The following is a 12500-nucleotide window of genomic DNA, read 5'->3' on the forward strand; positions in this document are numbered from 1 at the left end:
GCCGTTGCAACAGTATTTTTTTCTCTGATTCTTAATATAACAATACGCTAACTTTGACTATGATCCCACTCTGAACATCCACCTGCTCACAGGGGATTTCGGGTGACTGAAATAGCTGGGTTTCAATAACGAATGAATGAATAAACGGTGCATGGGTTATGAACGATTCAATCACCTGATCTTTATTGAAAGCTTACTCCGAATAGACGGTGCATCCATAATGCATATATTGTTCGTACGTCACACTGGCCTCTCTATAAACCGATTTTCCTTTTTTCCAATCATCTTTCGGATCCACTATAGGTCTTCAGTCAGAAGAGCAACAGGACCGTGAAGATGACGCCTTTAAGATACTCCATGGGACTTATATCTAGTAAATACCAATTCAAAAATAGTGAGCAGAAAAAGAGAAAAACAGTAAAACAGTGTTTGCAATACCGACAGCTGAATACAAAGCAAGAACACTCATCGTATACAGTGACCAGAATATCGTGTCTGAATACAGATTCCTTATGACGTGCACTTACAACCTTGTATCCCTTCTGCCAGTCCAACAAAGCTTAAAAAACATTCTACCTCTTACAATGAGACCAATCTCATCTTCCCCACACCATAACCACCTCTCCCCCCTCCCCCCTTCATCCACACCACCCCCAGACGGAGCGTAAGAAGTTGTCTGGCAGTGAGAGAAAAAATCAAGTATTCATAGCAGCCAGGGCCAGCCACGCTCCATGCGGTACAAAAGGTAAGGCAAGACCTTTCCATGGGGAATTCTGATGCTCCGGTATTTTTTGTTTATATATACATATATATATATATATATATATATATATATATATATATATATATATATATACATATATATACATATAAATAAATATATACATATATATTTATATATATATATATATATATATATATATATATTTATATATATACATATATATATATTTACATATAAATTTATATATATATATTTATATATATATATTATATATATATATATATATATATATATATATATATATATATATATGTGTGTGTGTGTGTGTGTGTGTGTGTGTGTGTGTGTGTGTGTGTGTGTATGTGTTTTTCTTTTGACGATTAGAGGAAGAGCCTTCCCCTGGAGATTTATTTTCTTTGCGGTTGGGCAAGTAATAAAATTCGGTCGTTGGGAAATCCACTTTACGCCAGCGTTCGTGTATCATGAATAAAGTTGTACTAACCGCGAAAAAATCTCGCCGTTCGGTGAGGTTGCCTGCATATTTCTCATCGCGATACAAAGAATATTGAAAAAAAGAAAAAAAAAAAGAAAAAAAAAACATAAGAAAAAATAACTGATATATAAGAATTCAATCTAAGATATACAAGATCTGATTCAGCTTCACCCACACATAAAAATGGCACTTCGACCGCCCTCACATAACGTGCTCCTCAACCCCTTCTAGGCGATCATCTAAACGCCCATAAAACAAACGGAGAAGAAAGAAGTATCCTCCTGTCCTTCTCCTTCCCCCCCCCCCCCCCTTCTCTCTCTCTCTCTCTCTCTCTCTCTCTCTCTCTCTCTCTCTCTCTCTCTCTCTCTCTCTCTCTCTCTCTCTCTCTCCCTCTTATTCCTTCTCCTCCCCCATGGCCCTTTTTCCCTCTCCTTCTTCTCTTACTTCCTAATATTCTCCTTCTCTCTCTCCTTCTCCTTCTCCCCCCTCCATCTCCTTCCCCTTCTCCTTCTTCCCCTATCTCCCTCCCACTCACTCTTTCTTTCTCTCCCCTTTTCACTCTCTCCTTCTCCATTTCTCTCTCGCTGAAGCTGTCGCCGGCCGCTTATCTCTCGACCCGGAACAGTCCTCGTCGCAACTTCTTATCTCGCCCCCCCACCCCACCCCACCCCGTCCATCGCGAGCCTTCAGTCCCTCGACCGCCGCTGACCAATAACAACTTAGCGTCGATGCTCATGTGGCTTTTGATTGGTCCGCCGGCGAGTCAACACGCGGTTGAATGGAAGTCCGGGAGGCGCTTTAAATAGGTAGACTGGTGACTTCTTTTCTTCGATGCCTTCGGGCGATGGCTGGCCAAGATTACGCGGCTTCGGGAGTTCGGTGAGGCGAGGGCGTGGGGAAGGCGTGATGTGAAGGGGAGGGTGGAGGTGGGGATGGGGATATGGGGATGGGATGGGATGGGATGGGATGGGATGGGATGGGATGGGATGGGATGGGATGGGATGGGATGGGATGAGATGATGGTAATGGGGATGGGGAGGAGGCTGGGGAGGGGGGGTGGGGATGGGAAGGGAATAGGAGGGGAAAGTAAGGAGGATGGGAGCAAGATGGGGAAAGGGCTTAAGGCAGGAGGAGCAGGAGAAGAGGTAAGTAGTGGTGACAATAGAAGAGCAGAGGAAGAGAAGGAGAAAGAGGAGGAGGCGGGGAAGGGAGGAAGGGAGGAAGGGTCAGGAAGGAAGGGAGGGGGAGGAAGGGGGAGAGGGAGGGGGGGATTAAGGGTGATAATGCCATTGACGATGACGATGATGAAATCCAAATCTCTCTAAAGAGCCCAACCAAAATCATCTCGCAAAATAAAAATGCCCAGCCAACACGCAGCCATCCGCAAATACCCAACCACGCTCCCAGAAAAGAAAGAAAAAAGAGAAAGAAAGAGAAAAAAAAAGAAAGAGAGAACAAGAAAAGAAAAAAAGAAGTCCCAGGACAGCCAAGCGACACGGCATGCGCGGCTCAGCTAGCAGCCCCCTAGCCCCCTTGCCCCCTAGCCCCCTAGCCCCCGCGGTAGCTATATATAGCCGTCGAGTGTGGTCCTCGCCTAGCCATTTTAATCGCTGGGTCAACACGGGATATATCCTAGCGGGGGATTAAAGGCCGGGATAAACCAAGTGTGACTCCACCTGCAGGATCATCGGGGGAAATCCTCACAAGCGCGGGCCCAGTTGAATCACGGGCGTATTTGTAGCGATGCACAGAGGCGGAGGCGGAGGCGAGGGCATTCGCAGGGGGAGGGGGAGGTAGAGGCGAGGTGAGGGGGAGGCAATTCAGAAAATAAAATGAGAAAACAAACCTCAATAACAATAGAGATGATGTTCATAATCATGATAATAATGGCAATACGATTATACATGATGATGATTGATGAAGAAAATAACGATCAGAATAAAATAAAAAAGAAGATTAATAAAAGAGAATAAGAATAGTCGTAATAGGAATACAAAAACAATAATAAAACAAATAATAATAACAACAATAACAATAATAAAAGAAATCATAATAATAATAACAATAATAATAATAATAATAATAATAATAATAATAATAATAATAACAATAATAATAATAATAATTACAATAATGACAATATCAACAATAATGATAACAACAATAACAACAATACAACAACAACGGCAATAATAGCAATAACAATAGCAAGCGGGCCAACAGCGGGCCAACAAAACGCTCCAGCCGAAAGCTTATCAAAAGAGAAGTCCGGACACTCCATCTAAATTCACAAGCTTAACGGCAAAGCAACTTATGTAAATTCGTAATCTTCCGTCACCCCGCGAACGTTATCGTGAACAAATGCCCATCATCAGCTTAACGTTAGGCCAACATGCATCCCGACGCGGCATTTACATTTTGTTGACTTTCGTTCGTTGATTACGGCGAACGCGGAAGACGGCGGCGACGGCGGCGGAGGCGGTGGCGGAGGCGGGGAGATCGGGCGCTGTGTCGGGGACTGAATAGGGTGGTTAGGGTGAGAGTGGAAGGGGGAGGGGGGAGTTGGATGAATGTGGGAATGGAGAGGGGGTGGGGGGGAGGGTTGAAGACATTTGTATGTTTGTGTATTTGTATTCGTGTGTGTGTGTGTGTGTGTGTGTGTGTGTGTGTGTGTGTGTGTGTGTGTGTGTGGAGAAGATTTGTGTATGGGGGGGGGGGGGGGCTGTTGTTTGGACAGCGTGTGGGCAAGATGTGAGATGTGTGGGTATGTGTAAGTGAGATGTGTAGTTATGTGTGTGTGAGGCGTGAATCTAGTGCGGGATTTGTGTGTAAGGGAGGTATGGGGAGTATGTTTCGAATGTGTGGATAAGGTCAGGGACTTGCTCAGAGTTTGAGGATAAGGCGTGGGTATGTATGTGGGTTGTTGTTGATGTACCAGGTGTGGGGTGTGGGTACAGAAAGGTGAGCTCGAAAGAGTTGAAGTTTCATCTCTTCACCAAATTTGCAACACCACCAATTAAAGCACCCAGCAAGCACAGTATCAATAATTGCATACAACAAAATAATAATCACAATAAGAATTATCCCCCGATCGGCTTTACTCTGAGACCCTTGAACTACACTTCCGCTTTCACAAGACAACTTCGACATCTGACATCTGACAGACAAACACGATGATATCCTCATAACATCACAATAAACCTCAGTTATTTCCATCTCGAATTTCTCTCCCAAAGCCTTTATTTTTGTCTCTTCCTGTTTTGGGTCACTGTTTACGATGCTATTCTCTCTAGCTGTGACTGAGAACTTTGCTTCATATTAAACTAGAGAGCCTGATGGAAATTTGCATACATATATGCGACATAAGGCGGTGGACTCAGTATTAAATCTAAATTCACTGAAAAAGGTTCGTGCCAACGTGCTTGACATTTATGCATATGTATACTTCATTATCTTTCTCTCTCTCCCCCCATCCCCTCCCCCTTTCCTTTCCTCCCTTCCTCGCTTCGCTTCCCCCCTTTCCTTCCCCCTCCTTCCCTTCCTCGCCTCGCCTACCCCCCACTCCCCCCCTCCCCTCCTCGCCTCTTCTCTTTTCTCTTCATATTTCTTATTTCTCTCGCATTCTCGTGGCTATTATTTTTATATTTTCTATTCCGTGTAATCCAATACACACGTGCCTTCACTCGTTTATATTTGGAGCATTCTGTGAAAATCGGTTTTCGGAATAATTTGGAAAATATGATGGCAAACCAGTGAAAAAAAGTAAGAGAGGAAGTCACGGAAATTGTCTGATGAAGAAAATAAGAATATCCTTTTTATAGACCTCATTTCATTTCATTTACGCTGGGAGTCGTGATGATAATAAACGCTGCCAGATGTTGCATAAACTTATATAGTTCAAGATTTGAATAACTAAAGTGATTCGTATACCTTCGACAAGTGGGCGCTATCTGAACTAAAGTTTAAAACATTAATGATTCACTTACTAGCTCAACAATTGCATCGCAGTTTTCTTTATGCTGTAGCGAAGGTCCCTCGCTCGATAAAGAACTCTAATATCCACGTGACTTTTTATATAAATATCCTGCACTTAGCTGAGTGTGGGCGGTTTTACCAGGACTTCCGCTATCGCCGAGGCTCATAACGACAATATCATCTGCCACGTGAATGATGCAACGAGAGTCTTATTCTCGTGTTTAGCGGCGGATAATGAAAATTCCGTCATTATCAAAAGTGCAGAACTCACTAATGGCTTCCGTTATACCGCCGCCTGGCAACTTCGCCACTACGTCGCGGGGAGTGCGACGCGGCCAGTGCACTCCGCCAGCCATAACACCCGTTTTTCATCGAGCATTGTATTAAAAGTGTCATCAATGCAGCCATCTGCTGTACCATCTTGTTAGGCAAATATTAGTATGGAAGTAATTATCATTAAAACGAGAACGCGCAGTTGTTTAGAGGGTCATTGGAGATCGTTACCCGCCGAATTGTCCAGTCTAAGCACCAATATCCAGCGCGGGAAAAAAGGCTGGTCGCCATGTTTAAGACTAATTTTTCCATAATTATTAGAATATTGTCTCATTATCTGCGTCCTCACATGCTGGATATTATTGTCACAATATGTAGCGTGTTCCTTTTTCTTTTCTTATTCGCAAGATGCTTCGAGCAAACAAGTGTGTGAGGTATGTTTTGGAATCTATACATCTGATATATATATATATATTAATATATATATATATATATATATATATATATATATATATATATACATATATATATATATAATATATAATATATATATATATATACATATATATATATATATATATAATACATATACATATATATATATATATATATATATATACATATATATACATATACATATGCATATGCATATGCATATACAAATACAATTACATAAATACATATATATATATCTATATATATACATATATATACTTATATATATATATATAATACATGTATGCATATATTATATATTTATATATATATATATTTATATATATATATATTTATATATATATATTTATATATATATATATATTTAGAGAGAGAGAGAGAGAGAGAGAGAGAGAGAGAGAGAGAGAGAGAGAGAGAGAGAGAGAGAGAGAGAGAGAGAGAGAGAGAGAGAGAGAGAGAGAGAGAGAGAGAGAGAGAGAGAGAGAGAATATATATACCATATGCATTATGCGACAAATTCTTAAAATTGTTAAATGAAAGTTGGTCTTCCCTCTGTCAAGAAAATTAAGAGCCATAAGAGAGAAAAGAACGTGATTCCGTTGTCACATGATAACCCTCGTGTCTGACGAGAACGAACGAGAAGATGCGAGGGGCTGTATACAGTCGTTAGGATCACGCAACATTAATTACCTCGATACCTATTCGGGCTTGCGTTTCTTTACACTTGTAGAAGTTGGTTCTCTTACCCCACCCACCTTATTTTTCTGTCTATCTTTCTTTCTCCCTTTCTCTCTCCTTTATCCCTGTCTCTGTCTCTTATATCCCTTCGTTTCTCTCCGCCCCTCTTTCTTACCATCCAGGTATTATACAACGAATAAAGGCCAGAGTCACTTTTATTCATTCGTGTCTGCGAGTGCTATGGCCTCGCTTCACCCACAAACACACACAGACACACAGACACACACACACACACACACACACACACACACACACACACACACACACACACACACACACACACACACACACACACACACACACACACACACACACGTGTGCTGGAACCTCAAGAAGTCCCAACTTCCATAAGCATCTCGTCCTCTTCACCTTACAAAGAGCTCTTCTTGTGTCAGTATGCTAACCGAGAGGAGGAAGAGCATAAGGTTATCATAGCGGAGACCCTCGGCACAGGAATCCCCGAGTTCGCGAAGACGTGCGTGTTAAAAAGACGTCAGGAGAACGTGTTGCCTCCGAGAAGGATACTCGGCACGTATAAAAGAAGAAAAATTCTAACCCTGGCATCAGTAAAGCAAGGCATCCAAAGGAAGCTTCTGGAAAGGCGAATTCGTGTAAGCTCCAGAAGCAACGCAGGATCAACGGGATCCTTAGAGGAAGGCTCTGGAGGAATCGTATTTCAGGGAATCTAAAAGGAGAAAAATATAACGGTCCTGTGACACAATGGCCTCACGAGGCTATTGTGTTCTAAAGGGCTAGAATTATGCTTGGCTTTGATGTTCGTTGGATTTATCATTATGGCTATTAATATCGTTTTTTTTTTATAATGTTCTGAGGGATTAGTTCGGCAATGCAAAGATTTACCCTGTTTGTTTGTTCAGTCGGATTATATCTTCTTTCTTCCTTTCTCTTTGCGATTCTCTGTTAAATGCGGGTTCATTCCAGTCGAAAATTTCTCTGTTGACTTTCATCCGACTCATCTTCCCGCGTTCGAACCTCCACGCTTAACCGCTCACCGGAATCTCTCTCGCTTCGCCAGAAAAGATTTCTGATTGACGAGAACCTCCGCGCGAGACGATCCGAACACCGACGGGAAAAAATGGCGGAATCCAAAATTTCGAAGTCGAAAGAATCACTCCCTCCCCTCTCCCTCTCCCCTCTCCCCTTATACTAAACCCCGGCGGAAGTTCGAGGCTTCGGGGCTTCAGGGCTTGGAGGCCATGACGCTCTCGTGCCACGTCCACATTTCTTCCTTTGCTTTATTGCGGGTCGTCAATAAACATGGGCGAGAGATCAACGCCCTGTGATAACGAGAGAGTGTGTGTCGTTAGACCCGGCGTCGCTAGCACGGAAGGGCGGAGGAAGAGGAGGGAGGGAAGGAAAAATGAATTTAGAAGGGAGGAGAAAGAGTAAAATGGGAAAAAAGGAGAGATACAAGAATGATGGCCGGAGAGAAAGAAAACGAAAAAGGGAGTACCGGGGGAGGGGTAGAGAAGGATGAGGTGGAGGAGGAAAGAAAGAATACAAAAATAATTTCAAAAAATATAAATTACGGGTAAACGAAAGAAGAAGGTGGGAGAGGGGAGAAAGGAAGGGAGGGGGGAGGAGAGGAGGGAGGTGCTGGACCTGGCCCATAAGTTGCGGCCGCTCCCCGAGTAAACAAACATCCCGATCGTAAACACGCTACGGCCTTTGTCGCTCGGTCACCCTGCAGTATCTCACATGTCTCGCAGCCGAAGGACCTCGAGTCTAATGTTTTCACATCGCGTATCGTGGCAGATCTGGCATCTATTTCATGATAGAATGACACGGATCACAGACTTTGGCGACAACTTTTTCTGTGCTGCCTCGCCAATAGACACGGGGAAGGTTAATAAAGATAGCTCCACTTTCTAACTGTCTGTGGAAAATGTAGTATTATAACGTAAAAATGTTTTTTTTTTAAGAATATTAAATAAGCTACACATGTACAAAGATATTATGTCGTAGAATTTTTTATTTTTATTTTTTTGTCTGTGGAATATTCAGCTTCATAAAAAAGACACTAACATATATCTCGCACATTGCAAAAACTTTAATACAATGCATTTTTTCTGGTAAGTTCTTCAATAATAAATATATATGAGAGAAGTAAACTTCAAACATATGTTGTCTTTGTCGTGCCATTATGGCAACTGAACAACAAAAACAGCAATGGTTCAGTGGGTGTTGCCTGGGATGCAAAGGTTGCTTAAAGGGCCAAGGCGTCTGAGCGTTCGCTTGCCAGGCTGCAAATCATATTTTCTAAAAGAATTACCAATATTTTCTTAACAATCAAAATTTTAAAATCATATTAACACGTACATACAGTGTGTATGTATGTATATATGTGAGTGTTTATATATATATATATATATATATATATATATATATATATATATATATATATATACACACACATATATATATACATATACATATACATACACACATACATACATACATACATACATACATGGAGGCGCACACGCACGCGCACGCGCACGCGCTCACACACACACACACACACACACACACACACACACACACACACACACACACACATATATATATTATATTATTATATATATATATATATATATATATATATATATATATTATTATATATATATATGTATGTGTGTGTGTGTGTGTGGTGTGGTGTGTGTGTGTGTGTGTGTGTGTGTGTGTGTGTGTGTGTGTGTGTGTGTGTGTGTGTGTGTGTGTGTGTGCATTAGATTTTTCCTCACTGAAATTGTTTCTAATCCTAAAATCCATTAATGTATTATATATCTAGACACATATTGTTTTTGTTTTGTTTGAACAGTTTTTGTTTTGTTCAGAACAAGACAACGTTATTAGTTACACATATTACGAGGAAAAGAGTAGACAAGATATAGCTAAATACCTACTCAAAATCATGTATAAAAAACGACCCAACCAAGTTACCCAGAAAGAAGAAACTATAGAAGTGTCTCCTGAACTTCCTCAAAGACCAACGAACAAAAATCCCTATGTCTTAGACCTTCAGGAGAGAGAAGCCTATGCCACCCGTGGTTTGGCAGCGCGCATTCCGAAAGGTAGGCCGCGTGGTAGGACAAAGCACTTTGGGTGTAGGACATACTACCCTCGACAAACTACTCCCCGGGGCTGGCGGCCGCATTAACAAAATACTCCCTCCCGCCAAAGTGGTCCCCGGGGTGGAGTACTCCCGAGTCGGAGTGGTTCTGTGGTGGATGAAGGTAGGAGGGGGATGGATGGGGTTAGGGTGGAGGGAGCGGGGTGGAGGAGTCAGGCTGGGAGGTGTGAACTGGAGGGAGTGGAGGGAGGAGTCAGAGAGGGGTGTTTTTACAAGACGACGTACCTGTGTCTCAATACCTCGCGATAATGGCCGTCCCGACTCCCTCGCCGCCGCCGCTCACGCGAGGCCTCACACCAAGGGGGCCCAGAGAATAAGGCGTCCGGGCCTTGGGAACTTTGACGGACGCGACTGTCTCTTTCTCTCTTCTACGGCAACATTTTCTTACTCTTTCTTTCTTTCTTTCTTTCTTTCTTTCTTTCTTTCTTTCTTTCTTTCTTTCTTTCTTTCTTTCTTTCTTTCTTTCTTTCTTTCTTTCTTTCTTTCTCTCTCTCTCTGTTTCTCCCTCTCTCTCTCTCTCTCTCTCTCTCTCTCTCTCTCTCTCCCTCCCTCCCTCCCTCCCTCCCTCCCTCCCTCCCTCCCTCTCTCTCTCTCTCTCTCAAAAGCAGGGGCAGAAATAGAAGTAGGAGTAAGAGGAATGGTAGCAGAAGAAGGAATAGGAGGACGTAAAGAGAGGGTTGAGCTGTTCGTTACTTATTCACACGGTGCGAGTGGGGAAGGCCTGGGCGAAAAGCGGGGGAGGAGAGGAGGAGGAGGAGGAGGAGGAGGAGGAGGAGGAGGAGGAGGAGGAGGAGGAGGAGGAGGAGGGAGGAGGAGGAGGAGGAGGAGGAGGGAGAGGAGGAGGAGGAGGAGGAGGAGGAGGAGGAGGAGGAAGAAGAGGAGGAGGAGGAAGAGGAGGAGGAGGAGGAGAAGGAGAGGAGGAGGAGGAGGAAGAAGAAAAGGAGGGGTAGGAGGAAGAGGAGGAAAAGGAGGAGAAAGAGGAGGAGGAGGAGGAGGAGGAGGAGGAGGGGAGGAGAAGAGGAGGAGAGGAGAGAGGGAAGAGGAGGAAGATGAGGAGAGGAGCCGCCGTCGCGCCGGGAGCAGTCGCGCAGGGAGCAGTCGAGGAGGCCTAAACGCAGGATATGACACCGTGTGCAAAGGCGCCGCATACACTCCGCCTCGGGCTACCGGGCCTTGCTTTGGGTGCCGCTGGGCCTGCGCTTCATCTTCTTTATTCATTCAAATATTCATTCATTTATTTTGTCAATTATTCACATTTCTACTGATTCATTTAGTTATTGATTTATTCATACATTTATTTATGTATGAGAGAGTGAGAATGAGAGTGGTGAGAGAGAAAGGGAAAGAAAGGGAGATAAAGGGAGAGAGTGAGGGAGAGAGAGGGAGAGAGAAGGAGAGAGAGAGTGAGAGGGAGAGGGATGAGAGGGAGAGGGAGATGGGAAGGGAAAAGGAGAGGGAGAGGGGAAGGGAAAAGTAGAAGGAGAGGGAGGAGCGAGACTAAAAGAGAAGAAAAAAGAAAAACAAGGAAGAAGAAATGAAAATAAGAAACAAAAGAATAGGCAAGAGAGGGAAGGCGGGACAGAGAACAAAAGGTAAACCACTTCTTCGAATAAAACAGTAGCAAGATGTGGGGCGCCAGGAACAACCATCGCCTCCCGCCGCCCGTGCAGCATAATTGATACCACAAAATTGCTTCCGCTACCAGCGTCACCAACCTTACCATCATCGCCAACACCGCCGACTCCGCCATCAGCGGCACCACCGGCACCACCATACCCTGACCGCTGTCGCTGTCGCTGCCGTTGCCACCACCGGCGCCCCCCGGCAGTTCCCGCGTCCAAGAGCGGCGGCGGCGGTTGCTGGAGCGGTTCCCGGCGGCGATCGCGCGACCAGCGACCAGCGGCTCCTCCGCGCGGCTGTACAAACATGACTTTATGATCGATTCGGAAAGTCGTTTAATCTCGAGTGTTGCCATCACGGGGACGCTCGCGGCTACATGTCGGGTAATGGCGGGCGGGCGGGAGCAAATAGCCGGGTCTCTGCATGAATAGGTTTTACGCGCCATTTGCATGATATTGGTTCTAATAAGCTTCCGCGTCTTTTTTTATTGGATTTTTCCTTTTTAACTTCCTTTTTCTTTTCGAACTTATTTTCATTTGTGATGTTTTTCCTTCTCCTCTTTCTTCATATTCAGCGGCGGTAATTTAGGCTTGAGGCATGATCTTAATTAAGTTCAGTCTCGTATAACACTGCTTGCATTTTCTCATTCTTTATTCACCCACTTTATTCCTGCTTTTCTTTCTTTTTTTATTGTCAAATTGCCTTTCTATTATAATTTCCTTTCCCTTTATCTTCCCCTCGCCTATTCTCCCTTTCCCCCTCTCTTCCACCTCTCCTTTCTTTCTCCGTATCTTTCCCTCTCACTTCCTCTCTTTCCTTCGCTCTCCATATCTTGTTCTATCCTTTCTTTCCCTTTGCCTCCCTAATTCTCTGTAAATCCCCTTAAAAAGAAAGAAAGAAAGTGAGAGACTTAAAAAGATCCCCTTAAAAAAATCCCCTTAAAAAGAAAGAAAGAAAGTGAGAGACTTAAAAAGATCCCCTTAAAAAAAATCCCCTTAAAAAGAAAGAAAGAAAGTGATAGACAAAAGAGCCATGCCTTATCACATAAGAAGACCCATAGCTAGTCC

This window comes from Penaeus japonicus, unplaced genomic scaffold (assembly GCF_977035675.1).
Source record: "Penaeus japonicus unplaced genomic scaffold, GWHDUDI00000001_assembly GWHDUDI00000017, whole genome shotgun sequence".
NCBI classification, from domain to species: Eukaryota; Metazoa; Arthropoda; class Malacostraca; order Decapoda; family Penaeidae; genus Penaeus; species Penaeus japonicus.